This window comes from Gymnoscopelus braueri (assembly GCF_963280865.1).
Source record: "Gymnoscopelus braueri genome assembly, chromosome: 7".
Classification (NCBI taxonomy): domain Eukaryota; kingdom Metazoa; phylum Chordata; class Actinopteri; order Myctophiformes; family Myctophidae; genus Gymnoscopelus; species Gymnoscopelus braueri.
In genome coordinates, this window is record NC_137608.1 from 3,722,596 (window position 1) to 3,737,680 (window position 15,085).

The following is a 15,085-nucleotide window of genomic DNA, read 5'->3' on the forward strand; positions in this document are numbered from 1 at the left end:
ACCAGTTTATTCACACCAAGGGAAACAAATGTTCCGCTATAAATTAGCTCACTGGGAGGATCAAATTAAACACCTGTATGTTTATTGTTTTATTGTTTATTAGGATCCCCATTAGCTTTTGCCATGACAAAAGCTAGTCTTCCAGGGTTCCGACACAGACAAACATTTTAACAGAAACATTCATTAGTCATCACATCAACTTTACAATCAATATAATCTAAATAAAAATTGAAAATTAAAATGCAATAAAGTAGTACAATTCAAACACAATCACTTATAACACATTAAATGTTGTGCGTCTGGGGATTAGTTCAGGCTTGTTTGCATCAGGTGTTCTTTTAACCTTTTCTTAAAGGTGAATTTTGCGTTTGTATTAATTATGCACACGATGAGTTCCATCCTATTACAGCTCTATAGTTGGACCCTCCAGAAAAACGTGGGCAAAGATCCTTGATTATGCTGGCAAAAATCCTTTATTATGCAGGCTAAAATCCTAGATTTTGCAATGAAATATGCAGGGTTTTTATGTGATTTTATGCGGTGATATTGCAAAATATGCGGAAAGTTGCGAAAAGTTGAAATATGCGCATGTTATGCAATGCGATACGCATATTATGTGATGTGATGCGGTGCGCATATTATGCGATGTGATGTGATGCGCCCTTTTTGAAAAAAAATCTACTGGGGTTTTTGATCAATTAAAACATTTCTGAAAAAGGTGAGAGTGCGTGAATCTATTCTCTACAGTAAGTCATGATAGATTTCTCTGCATTTCTACAACATGTGTCCGCTTGGAGCACCGGAGAGCTAATCTGGCAGCTTTGTTTTGAGCTGTTTGCAATTTTTGTATGTCTTTCTTTGTAGCGGATGACTAAACAACTGGGCAGTACTCAAGGTGTGACAAGACTAAAGCTTGAGTTACTACTTTCAGAGTATTTAATGTAATATACTTGGAACATTTCCTGGTTATAGCGATGCTCTTTCCAATTCTAGTTACTATATTATCAAGTTGCTTAGTCCAATTTAGTTTAGGATCTAATACAATTCCAAGTAGTTTAGCCTCCTTCACCTGTTCCACTGGCTTCTCGACAAGTGATAGGCTCAATTGAGGATCACTGTCCAATATATGTCTCGATCCAAACACAATGCATTTGGTTTTAGCAATGTTCAGTGCTAATTTGTTCATCAGTTATTTGTGCCATTGCTGTACTTGTAGAGTGCCCTTGTATGCATGTTGGCAGCTTGTTATCAGACCATTACTTGAGAGATAGTCTTGAATCTGAACATATCATTTGTTTTCAAAAATCTTACTCAGCATTGGAAGAAGACTAATAGGGCGACTGTTTGGACCAGCGAAGGTGGATCTTTTGTTCTTGGGCAGTGGAATGACCTTAGCTTCCTTCCAAATATCTGGGCAAACACCATACTCTAGGCATTTATTGAATATGTGACATAAGGACTTGGAAATATATTTAGCAGCAATTCTTGAGTAGTTTGCAGTCAAGATTGTCTGTACCTGGAGGTTTGTCATCAGATAAATGTAGCATCATTTTTTTCTGTATTTTCTTCCACAACCTGGTGAAATCCAAAAATGCAGTCATGATAGCGTCTTTAATGATGTTATTGATTGAAAATTTTATTAGGCAAAAGAATGTAAAACAACACAGTTACATTTATAATGCTTTTGTCTAAAAGGTCCGGCCAAAAAAGTCCTTGCGGGCTTGTTTCCGTTGGGGTCCCTATATATAGACATATATAGTAGCAACCAAACAGTTCAAAAATCAACATAAGAATACAGAGGAAAAAATATATACCACTATGTACAAAAAAGGCATGAGAAAAAATATATATATATATACAAAAAAGCATTATAAAAAAATAAAAAATATATGTACAAAAAAAGGGGAGGGGGGGGGGGGTTGTCTGTCTACAGGGAAACTGGTACTAGCTCCTCTTTAGGCCTCCAGAAAGATGAGTTTTTAGGGCTGTTTTGAATGGGCCCAGCTAACTGCATTTTTTGAGGGATGGGGTTAGACTATTCCATTCCTTGGTGGCTGTGCTATAGAAGGAGAATTTGCCCATGTTTGTTTCATGGGTGGGTGGTACCAGATTGTTGTTTACGCTCCCTCTAGTTTTGTGACTGTGGGTGTCACTAACCTTTTCGAGGTAATTATACAGATATGCGGGTATAGGGGGCATTTCGGGCAAATCTGCATTTACAATTTTGAAGACCAGTCCCATTTTTAGTTGTTTAACCCTGTCTTCCACCCTGAGCCAGCCTAGGCTGGCAAAGTGAGTGGGAGAGAGGTGGGTCATGGGCCCCAGTCCGAGAAGTAGTCGAATCAGTTTGTTTTGGGAGGTTTGAAGCTTAGTCTTCAGTGACACTGAGGTGTTGGAGTACCAAGAGGAGCTAGCATAGTCAAAAAGGGGCTGAATCATGGCCCCTGAGAGGGTCCTGAGTGCCTGAGGGTTGACAAAAGAGGAAACTCTGCCCATAAATCTGGTTCTCTGGTTTACTCCTTTGACCACCTTTGTTGCCATGCTTTCACCTGTCAGGTATTTGTCAAGAATACATCCCAAATAGGTAATCTCTTCTTTGCTAGTGATGATTGTGTCATCGACTTTGACCTTGAAGTAATTTACCTTCATTTTACTGAGGGAATGTTTGGTCCCGGCGCGAGTAAATCGGTACAAACACGCGAGTAAATCGGTACAAACACGGAGAAGGACACCAAACCAGCTAGACGGCCTTACAGTAAGAAAGATTATTTGGTTGAGTCTTTTGTTGTCGGGAAATGTACATCCTAATCCCGGCCCACCGACCGTGAAGAGCACGGAGACTCGCTATGATCACAACTACAATGGCCTAAGCAACATCACAGCTGATTTCAAACGCGACGGAAGCGCCCGACAAGGTCCGGTCCACAACATGCAGACAAATAACTTTGTTTGGCAACGGCCCACCTCACCTGATAAGAACGAACCCCAGCAAAGAGCTGGAGAAACAAGGATGGATTATTTGTCCCGGTTAACATCCGTGCTGGCTCCAAGACCTGCATTCTCAAGCAGACGACCACCGCCTGAAGGAATGTGGCCGGTGACGAGACAAGGGCTTCCCCAACAGCAGTGTCATCAAGAGGATTTCCTCATGCGCCACACGGGCCCAAGACAACCACAGGGTATCTCTCAGAGAAAAGCACAAGAAAACGGTGTTTTTTCCCCTGTTTCTACCATCTCCTGGCACCACCGCTTGGCGTCGACGCGGGACAATAGCTTCACCCCTCCCCCACCCCCACCCCCCCTCCTCCTCCTCCACCACCACCACCACCAGTCGATACCAGGACAACCGCATAGTATCCCACCGAGAGGAATGCTGGGAAACGGAGTTCCTTTCCCTGTTTTCCAAGCGGTCACTGGACATCTACATGGTTTTCCCCTGTGGGATCGGAGTGGAAACAGAGAGTTTTCCATTTTCCCAAACAGTCCTTTGCCTGGGGGAATTTGGCCGAGGTCGACACAAGGGTTTCCCCACATCACCCCTCCCCCACATCCACCACCCCCACCCCCCCTCCCCCACGGCAGGTCTAAGGAAGGATATGCGGCCTCAAATCACCTCCACACCCCCCCCGCGGACATCACAAAGTCCCCCCCTCCCCCACCCACACCTCCGACCCCCCCCACCGACCTAGCCTGGTAAAGCCCCTCCCTCCGGAATTCTCATTTCCATTTGATTTCAGGAGTGAGTCTGGCCTGAAGGCTTATCTGGGCGTTTCTTGCTCGTCCACCAAATGGACTCTCCAATCAGCGTCCTCGCTCATTGTTTTGTGATTGACAGCGGAGGTAGGCCAATCAGGTGGAACCCGAGTGGTTCACACATCATTAATCAATACACCTTTCATACAAGCTGCTCGTTAACATCAGAGACAAACCAATTACTCCTGGTGATAATCACTGCAGCCTAAAGTGGCTTAATTGGACATCAAAGGGCCACTTGGACATCAAAGCTACATTACTCCCGCCCAGCTCCAGCCCACAGCCAAAAAGCCAAACAGGCCCTCATGCCAGACTCACTCCTGAAATAAAATACAAATGAGATTTCTGGAGGGAGGGTTTACCAGGCTACCACCGACCCCCCAGAGCCTGTAAGGGACAATGGTTACTACTCAACTGAAGACATGGATGCCCTCTTTTCAACTAGAGGTACTCACATTGTTCACTTGAATGTTAACAGTCTTAAAAACTCTGAAAAAAATTCTGAGCTGAGATCCATGTTTGGAAGTGGCACCAGGTAAGGTAGAGGTAGACATTATTTCATTCTCAGAAACTAAGTTGGATAATTCCATCAAAGACTTTGAGATTGAAATAAAGGGCTACAATGTCATCAGAAAAGACAGAAATCTCTCTGGGGGTGGGGTTTGCATCTATGTGAGATCAGACATTATTTACGATGTGATCCCAGATATGGATAACAACCCCACTGAATCGGTCTGGGCATTTTATACCCACATGCAAAACCACTGATAATTGGCGCCATCTACAGACCCCCAGATCAAAATGCTTTTTATGACTTGATTGAGGATCATGTGGCGGGTTTAGGAAACTCTGAGACGGTACTAATTGGTGACTTTAACACCTGTGTTCTGAAGAAAGACTCAGCTACCTTTAAGTCCCTCAGAAAGTTCTGTGACCTGCACAGCTTTACCCAGCTGATAAAGCATTTTACAAGGGTAGGCATTGCTTCTCAATCAATCATAGACCTAGTGTTGACAACGGACCAATCCAGAATTTCCAGGAGTGGGGTGATTGAGTGTAGCTTAAGTGATCACAATATCATTTTCTGCACTCGGAAGATTCACGGACCTGGAGCTTATTGTCACAGGACAATCAGCTGCAGGTCTATGAAACACTACTCAAGTGATCTTCTAACAACAGCTCTTGGAAAAATGGACTGGTCCCATGTCCTAAATTGCACCTCTGTGGAGGAGTCCTGGTCCTGTTTCAAAAAAGCTTTCTTGTGTGTACTTGATAACATCGCACCCACAAAGGTGGTGAGGGTCAAAGCTAGCACAGAACCTTGGATGAAGGGTGACATTTTGAATGCCATCAAACTCAGGAACAAAAGCTACTCCGAGTTCAGGAAAAACTAAAGTGAGCAGCTACTTGAAAAGTGCAGAAATCTACGAAATGTAGTTACTAAATTGATCAGAAATGCCAAAAAGAATTTCTTAAATGGCAAACAAAAGCCACCCACAAAAACTGTGGGAGGCACTAAAACAATTAGGCTGCAACGGAAAAATTCAGACTAAATCTACAAACATTTGCATTATTTCAAGTGGCTCGCTCACTACCGACAAGCAATTGGTAGTTTTAACAGTTTCTTCACCACAGTTGCAACCCAGTTGGTAAGCAAACTCCCTCAGCATTCAGGTCTGTATGGCCCCGACCACATTCAAGCTCACTATGAGAAACTAGGGGCTAAAAAATATTCCTTCTTTTTCAAACCTGTATTGACTGATGATGTGCAAAACAAACTCCTCGCCCTACAGCCAAACAAGGCCACCGGCCTTGACAACATCCCCACCAGATTCCTCAGAGACGCAGCGGTCTCCATTGCTCCCATAGTAGCCCACATTACAAACTTATCCATCAGTCAGTGTCACGTCCCACAAGAATTCAAGTTGGCAAGAGTAATCCCTCTATTTAAAAAAGGAAGCAAACTAGATCCTGGCAACTATAGGCCTGTTTCCATCCTTTGTTCCATCTCAAAGGTTATAGAGCGATCAATCCAAGAACAAATCAACAGCTACCTCAGCGAGCGTAAACTGTTGTTTGAATTCCAATCAGGCTTCAGAACATCCCACTCCACTGACACATGCCTACTATATTTGACCGACTACATCAAACGTGAGGTAGACTCGGGCAAATACTGTGGCATGGTCATGCTGGACCTCCAAAAGGCGTTTGACACTGTAAACCACGCAATTCTACTTGATAAGCTGAGGGCGATTGGTTTTGATTGCACATCACTAAATTGGATGAGATCTTACTTGGAGGGTAGAGAACAAGTGGTTGACATCAACGGAACCATGTCCTCATCCATCCCGGTGAGCTGCGGGGTTCCTCAAGGCAGCATTCTAGGGCCGTTACTGTTCCTTCTATACATTAACGACATGAATGCTGCCTGTAACTGCAAACTGTTCCTGTTCGCTGATGACTCGGCACTCCTGATCTCGGGTGAGGACAAGTTGCAAGTTGAGGAAGCTCTCAGCTCTGAACTCTCAAAAATCTGTACCTGGCTTACCGATAACAAACTGTCTCTACACCTTGGGAAAACTGAATCCATCCTATTTGGGATTGATTGATTGATTGACATTTTTATTAGGCCACATTCAAGCTCACTATGAGAAACTAGGGGCTAAAAAAGATTCCTTCTTTTTCAAACCTGTATTGACTGATGATGTGCAAAACAAACTCCTCGCCCTACAGCCAAACAAGGCCACCGGCCTTGACAACATCCCCACCAGATTCCTCAGAGACGCAGCGGTCTCCATTGCTCCCATAGTAGCCCACATTACAAACTTATCCATCAGTCAGTGTCACGTCCCACAAGAATTCAAGTTGGCAAGAGTAATCCCTCTATTTAAAAAAGGAAGCAAACTAGATCCTGGCAACTATAGGCCTATGGCAAGCCGTTTTAACATTTAATCGAACCATGCTCCTATCTGTAATATATGTTTTAGATATCCAAAAACACGTTTCTCCTAGTCAAAACTGTATTCTCACTAGTCATAATTGTAATTAAAGATATCCATAATGACATTCTTACTAGTATAAATTGTATTTCAAGATATCTATAATTTAATTTCTCCTAGTCAAAATTCTATTTCAGATATCTTAAAATCCGTAAAAAAATACAAGTAGCCGTTTTAACATTTAATAGCTAGACTGGATATGTATACTAGATATCTATAATTCAGTTCTTCCTAGTCAAAACTAACGTTTCGGATATGCATAATGACATTCCTCCTAGGAGGAACTGTCATTTGAGATATCCGAAACGTCATTCTTCCTAGGAGGAATGACGTCACTTTTCCCATTCATGTGTATTGGGCTTTTAGTTTCGGATATCCGTAACTGTATTCTGGATATCTAAAACCAACATTCTGGATATCTGCAATAGAATTCTTACTAGGAGGATCTACTCTTTCAGATATCTACAATGCAGTTCTTACTAGGACAAACTACCATTTTAGATATCCGAAATTAAAAAATCATTCCAGACCTCCGTAATTACATTTAGTATATCCAATAATTCATTGTTACTAGGACACATGGAATTATGGATATCCACAATTCATATTATTACTAGTACAAATGTAATTTCAGATATCTGCAATTAGTATTATGACTAGGAACAATACAATTACAGATATCTGGTGACAGGTAGATATTACGGCATTTTAATATAAAAAGTGTCCATTGACTATCTAGAATTATATTTGTGATATCGCAAATAGCATTTCTCCTAGTTAAAACTGTATTCTTACTAGTCATAAAGTGATTGCAGATATCTGTAATTACATTTAGACTAGTCAAAACTGCATTTTGACTAGTCAAAACTGCATTTTGACTAGTAAAAACTGCATTTTGACTAGTCAAAATCCTTATTACAGATATCTATAACTACATTCTTACTAGTAGAAATAGTATGGCAAGCCGTTTTAACATTTAATAGCTAGACTGGATATCTATAATTCAGTTCTTCCTAGTCAAAACTAACGTTTCAGATATCCATAATGACATTCCTCCTAGGAGGAACTAGCTAGACTGGATATCTATAATTCAGTTCTTCCTAGTTAAAACTAACGTTTCAGATATCCATAATGACATTCCTCCTAGGAGGAACTGTCATTTGAGATATCCGAAACGTCATTCTTCCTAGGAGGAATGACGTCACTTTTCCCATTCATGTGTATTGGGCTTTTAGTTTCGGATATCCGTAACTGCATTCTGGATATCTAAAACCAACATTCTGGATATATGCAATATAATTCTTACTAGGAGGATCTACTCTTTCAGATATCTACAATGCAGTTCTTACTAGGACAAACTACCATTTTAGATATCCAAAATTACGTCATCTTAGATATCCATAACTACGTAATTTAAAGGGGGGGGGGGGGGGCGAGCCTTATTGTACAGTTTTCTCTCTTTCTTTTTACCTACCTAATATTTTCAAGCAAAGGACCTACTGTACACATGTCTGCTATCATAAACAAAGTTTTTCAATTGATTTAACAGGGTGTGAGTTATTAAACCGAATATGTTAAAATTTAAGCCCATATGAGTCTTGAGATACAATTATAATGCCTTGTTACACTGCTAAAAAACGGCACTAAACAAATCGTTTTCAATTATACTTCATTCACGCACCATTGTTTTCATGCCAAGGATGAAGACTATATGTAGGCTAAGTGATAACTTACCACATGTACCAGAAAATGTTAAAACATTAAATTGGAAAACGTTTTTAAGTAAAATAAGGTATACATGATTAGAACAAAATTAAGCTCTAATATTTATAACATTTCTACAAAACCAGTACCGATATCATTTATGGACATAAACAAGAATTTGAAGGAAGGACGTTTGAGATAACGTGCATATCTACATTACTTAGGACCATTTTTTTTTTTTTTGGACAAAATAGCCAATTTTACATCAGGGTGCCCAGATGTCCCTAGTGCCCACCTATCCTGTATTCTCTGTAAATTGCAGGTGGCCTGGGCTCACAGATCAACAAATTGTCAAGAGACAACACTTTTATCCTGTCACCACTCACCAGTATGGCTAATATAGTGCAAATGATATGCTCGTTAACCCCTGCATTCAGAGCAGAGAACAAAGAGAGAGAGTTCCATCCATGTTGGTCACTTTATTAACGCCTTGTTATAAGTAGGCTACCTGGCTGGCAGGCTTTCGTTTCATACACCCTCTATGTAGTACAATGCCTAATGCCAAATTCGTATGAGAACTCAACAAATAGCTAGATGAATCAACCCGAAAATGTTATTTTAAAAAAGAACAGGGTTGGCTAATCAGTATATAGGCCTATTCAAGAATCATACAGTGGAGGGAGAGGTACCGTAGGGCAGGGGCCTTCAACGTTTTCAGGCCAAGGACCCCCTAGCTGAGAGAGAAATTAAGCAGAGACCCCCTCTTCTATATTGTATACAATTGTGTTTCAGATTACACTTTTTTGTTCACTTGGTCTGCTCTTTTTTCCCTCTACGCCTCTTTGCCAAAAATAGCAGATCTACAAGCTCACAACGCCTCGCACTGCGAGGCGTTGTGAGCGTTGTTCTCCTCAGAAAAGGGATATTAGGGTTCAAATGGTTAAGGTAAAAAAATCATAACACAAAGATTTAGCGGACCCCCTGTAGTAACTCTGAGGACCCCCTAGGGGTCCCGGACCCCCTGTTGAAGACCCCTGTTCATCCATTCATCCATTTGGTTCCTAACTGACCCCCTGGAACCCCCTTAAGGAAGGACTGGGGGTCCCTGGACCCCGCTTTGAGAAACACTGCACTAGGTGAACATTCACCAAAAATAAAGTGATTAAGAAAGAATTTCATTGTCAGATTTTTCTCTTATTTTTTAAATTGCTTAGATGATGTTCTGCATAGTAGTGTATATCTGTCTGTCATGTAATGTCACTATGAATTGAGTACAAAGGACCCCAATGGAAACAAGGCAATGGCTTTCTTGTGTTTTTTAATTCTTGTCCATGACCAGTATCTCTAGCCTAAGCCTATTGCTTGTAGAGCGAACTATGATCAGAACAGCCATTCTCCTAATCTAGGCTACATTGTCTAATTGTGTTAATTTAGGATATTCTGGCATGTTTAATTATCAATTTGCTGGGGAGCCCCTTGACTGCGGACGACGCGATAACGCGTCAAGTGCTACTTTGTCCAGTTGGCCGTCGACGCGCTCGACGCGCTGGACGCGCGTTCATTGTTTAATCTCTGATTGCGCTATGCTGCTTAATATTCAATGTTATTCTCGAGTTCCACTTACTTCACGGACATCTGCATCCGGTTTCATGACCTGGATTCCGTTTCCGGTTTTTGATTCTTTTCCCCAGTCATTTTCGTCCAAAATAGGTAAATAAACGGTCTTTCACACGGTATGACGGACAAACGGACAGTTTCTCTTCTATAATCTATGGTCTGGGTGACGATCAGTCATCGCCGTCGTATATCACAACGTAATTTTCGCCGATCAAAACAATGGGGGGGACGTCACATCCGTTTTCATGTTTTTCCTTGTCTAATCTATGAAGAAGGGTGAGAGAGACCCAACGACATGATCAAAGCTGTCATGTGCTGCGCTCTAGTGGCGGAATTGTGCTGGGTCTTTACATTATGTGTCCTTAAATTATTTTCATGAGAAAAATTCAAAATATAAAAATAAAAAAACACGAAAATTGCTGGCACTGGGGGAGTACTTTATGAAAATACTCTGGCCCTTGTTGGTCCCCGGACCTCATGTTGAGAACCACTGACCTAGGCTACAACTGACATTGATATAATTAACCAACATGGCTCCAGTGTGATCTGGATATGGAGAGGACATGTGTAACCCTAAACAAAGGTGAGGATTGGACTAATTTCAGACAATGGCGACATTAACATAATAAATGTATTTGACAATCAGCGTGGTCATTTGCTCATATAGGATTATACTGAAGCATCAATGAGCGTTCGATCTTGGGAACCCATAAAAAAAGGAAAACAGCGCCCTCTGCTGTTTTTTTTCCTTTGAATTTGTTAGCGCAGCTCGTAATCTGTTGAGACTGAGAGATTAATGAGCGTTAGATGACAGAAATCTAACTTAATTGCTTGTTTTTAGGGTAGTTCCGTTCGCCTATAATGAAATGCCACTTAGAAAGCAGGGAACTTAAATAATGTAAATGTGAGCGACACGGCGCCCATGACACATTTAACGGACCAATCAGAGTCCACGAGCCACTGACGTAGGTGGAAGGAAAGCGATCATATTGCAGTTATAGATATCTAAAACTGCATTATGGATAGGAAGAATTACAATTACGGATATCCATAATATAAATACAGATATATTGAACTATATTTTTCCTAGCACAATTGCAGTTGTGGATATCCATAATTCGATTAGTACTAGTCATAATATGAATTGTGGTTATATTTAATTACATTTTGGATATACTAAATGTAATTATGGAGGTCTGGAACGATTTTTTTATTTCGGATATCTAAAATGGTAGTTTGTCCTAGTAAAAACTGCATTGTAGATATCTGAAAGAGTAGATCCTCCTAGTAAGAATTCTATTGTAGATATCCAGAATGTTGATTTTAGATATCCAGAATGCAATTACGGATATCCAAAACTCAAAGCCCAATACAAATGAATGGGAAAAGTGACGTCATTCCTCCTAGGAAGAATGACGTTTCGGATATCTCAAATGACAGTTCCTCCTAGGAGGAATGTCATTATGGATATCCGAAACGTTAGTTTTGACTAGGAAGAACTGAATTATAGATATCTATTATACATATCCAGTCTAGCTATTAAATGTTAAAACGGCTACTTGTATTTTTTTAATGATTTCAAGATTAATTTTGACTAGGACAAATACAGCTTTAGATATCGTGAAACACAATTTCTACTAGTAAGAATGTCTTTTGGATATATTTAATTACCATTATGACTAGTAAGAATACAGTTTTTACTATGATAAATGCTATTTGAGATATCTAAAATATAATTGTAGATAGTCAATCAACCCTTTTATGTTAAAATGGCGTCTTATCTACCTGTCACCAGATATCCATAACATATTTATGTTTATCTGTAATTGTATTGTTCCTAGTCATAATACTAATTGCAGATATCTGAAATTACATTTGTACTAGTAACAATGAATTAATGGATATACTAAATGTAATTACGGAGGTCTGGAATTATTTTTTAATTTCGGATATCTAAAATGGTAGTTTGTCCTAGTAAGAACTGCATTGTAGATATCTGAAAGAGTAGATCCTCCTAGTAAGAATTCTATTGCAGATATCCAGAATGTTAGTTTTAGATATCCAGAATGCAGTTACGGATATCCGAAACTAAAAGCCCAATACACATGAATGGGAAAAGTGACGTCATTCCTCCTAGGAAGAATGACGTTTCGGATATCTCAAATGACAGTTCCTCCTAGGAGGAATGTCATTATGGATATTCGAAGTTTTGACTAGGAAGAACTGAATTATAGATATCTACTATACACATCCAGTCTAGCGATTAAATGTTAAAACGGCTTGCCATATAGGCCTGTTTCCATCCTTTGTTCCATCTCAAAGGTTATAGAGCGATCAATCCAAGAACAAATCAACAGCTACCTCAGCGAGCATAAACTGTTGTTTGAATTCCAATCAGGCTTCAGAACATCCCACTCCACTGACACATGCCTACTATATTTGACCGACTACATCAAACGTGAGGTAGACTCGGGCAAATACTGTGGCATGGTCATGCTGGACCTCCAAAAGGCGTTTGACACTGTAAACCACGCAATTCTACTTGATAAGCTGAGGGCGATTGGTTTTGATTGCACATCACTAAATTGGATGAGATCTTACTTGGAGGGTAGAGAACAAGTGGTTGACATCAACGGAACCATGTCCTCATCCATCCCGGTGAGCTGCAGGGTTCCTCAAGGCAGCATTCTAGGGCCGTTACTGTTCCTTCTATACATTAACGACATGAATGCTGCCTGTAACTGCAAACTGTTCCTGTTCGCTGATGACTCGGCACTCCTGATCTCGGGTGAGGACAAGTTGCAAGTTGAGGAAGCTCTCAGCTCTGAACTCTCAAAAATCCGTACCTGGCTTACCGATAACAAACTGTCTCTACACCTTGGGAAAACTGAATCCATCCTATTTGGGACCAAACATTCCCTCAGTAAAATGAAGGTAAATGACTTCAAGGTCAAAGTCGATGACACAATCATCACTAGCAAAGAAGAGATTACCTATTTGGGATGTATTCTTGACAAATACCTGACAGGTGAAAGCATGGCAACAAAGGTGGTCAAAGGAGTAAACCAGAGAACCAGATTTATGGGCAGAGTTTCCTCTTTTGTCAACCCTCAGGCCCTCAGGACCCTCTCAGGGGCCCTGATTCAGCCCCTTTTTGACTATGCTAGCTCCTCTTGGTACTCCAACACCTCAGTGTCACTGAAGACTAAGCTTCAAACCTCCCAAAACAAACTGATCCGACTACTTCTCGGACTGGGGCCCATGACCCACCTCTCTCCCACTCACTTTGCCAGCCTAGGCTGGCTCAGGGTGGAAGACAGGGTTAAACAACAAAAAATGGGTCTGGTCTTCAAAATTGTAAATGCAGATTTGCCCGAAATGCCCCCTATACCCGCATATCTGTATAAATACCTCGAAAAAGTTAGTGACACCCACAGCCACGAAACTAGAGGGAGCGTAAACAACAATCTGGTACCACCCACCCATAAAACAAACATGGGCAAATATTTTTTAAATGCTTTTTTTTGTACATAGTGGTATTTTTTCTGTATTATCTGTATTTTCATGTTGATTTTTGAACTGTTTGGTTGCTACTATATATGTCTATGAAATTAATTCAAGGACCCCAACGGAAACAAGTCCGCAAGGACTTTTTTGGCCGGACCTTTTAGACAAAAGCATTATAAATGTAACTGTGTTGTTTTACATTCTTTTGCCTAATAAAAATGTCAATCAATCAATCAATCCCAAATAGGATGGATTCAGTTTTCCCATGGTGTAGTGACAGTTTGTTATCAGTAAGCCAGGTACGGATTTTTGAGAGTTCAGAGCTGAGAGCTTCCTCGACTTGCAACTTGTCCTCACCCGAGATCAGGAGTGCCGAGTCATCAGCGAACAGGAACAGTTTGTAGTTACAGGCAGCATTCATGTCGTTAATGTATAGAAGAAACAGTAACGGCCCTAGAATGCTGCCTTGAGGAACCCCGCAGCTCACCGGGAGGGATGAGGACATGGTTCTGTTGATGTCAACCACTTGTTCTCTACCCTCCAAGTAAGATCTCATCCAATTTAGTGATGTGCAATCAAAACCAATCGCCTTCAGCTTATCAAGTAGAATTTTGTGGTTTACAGTGTCAAACGCCTTTTGGAGGTCCAGCATGACCATGCCGCAGTATTTGCCCGAGTCTACCTCACGTTTGATGTAATCGGTCAAATACAGTAGGTATGTGTCAGTGGAGTGGGATGTTCTGAAGCGCGATTGGAATTCAAACAGTTTACGCTCGCTGAGGTAGCTGTTGATTTGTTCTTGGATTGATCGCTCTATAACCTTTGAGATGGAACAAAGGATGGAAACAGGCCTATAGTTGCCAGGATCTAGTTTGCTTCCTTTGTTATGTGACCCGTTATTTGTTGTACACATGATATTCCTCAACTTATCCACCTTATTTATAAAGTAGCATAAATATTGCTATTACCATTGCTATTATTACTGCTCCTGTCAACAGAGGCCTCTGTTAGGACTCGTCTCGTTTTTTTTTCCACTTTTAAATCCTTAAAGGGCAAGACCACTTTGGTAGAGGTTTGGGTTGTGTAGTTACCTTGCCATGATGTAACCCCAAAGGTGGCCAAGAAATAAAAAATAATTGCTCCATTGATTAGAAATTGATAATTCAAAATATGCTCCTCATTGACTTACATTGTATGGTAAAACTGCTCTCAAAGTCACTCTTTTAGCACAAAAACGAATGCAAACAAAGTTGATTCAGACAATATAGAACATCACCAAACCCAGTACTGTTATTTTTTTTAAATAAAAATGTCAACTTCTTGTTGATTTTGGCATTTTCAATAAGTAGAAAACCCGGACTGGATCGGCGGATCCGGATCCAGATCTTCAAATAGTAAAATCAACAGGAAGTTGACATTTTTATTAAAAAAACAAACAGTACTGGGTTTGGTGATGCTCTATTGTCTGAATCAGCTATGTTTGGGTTCATTTCTGTGCTAAAAGA

General features: G+C 40.7%; 1 protein-coding gene across 1 annotated transcript in view; it reads right to left on the reverse strand.

The window, feature by feature from the left end:
- Nucleotides 1–15,085, reverse strand: part of LOC308089392 (major facilitator superfamily domain-containing protein 6-A-like) — a 278,032-nt gene that overhangs the window by 151,747 nt on the left and 111,200 nt on the right. The window lies entirely within an intron of this gene.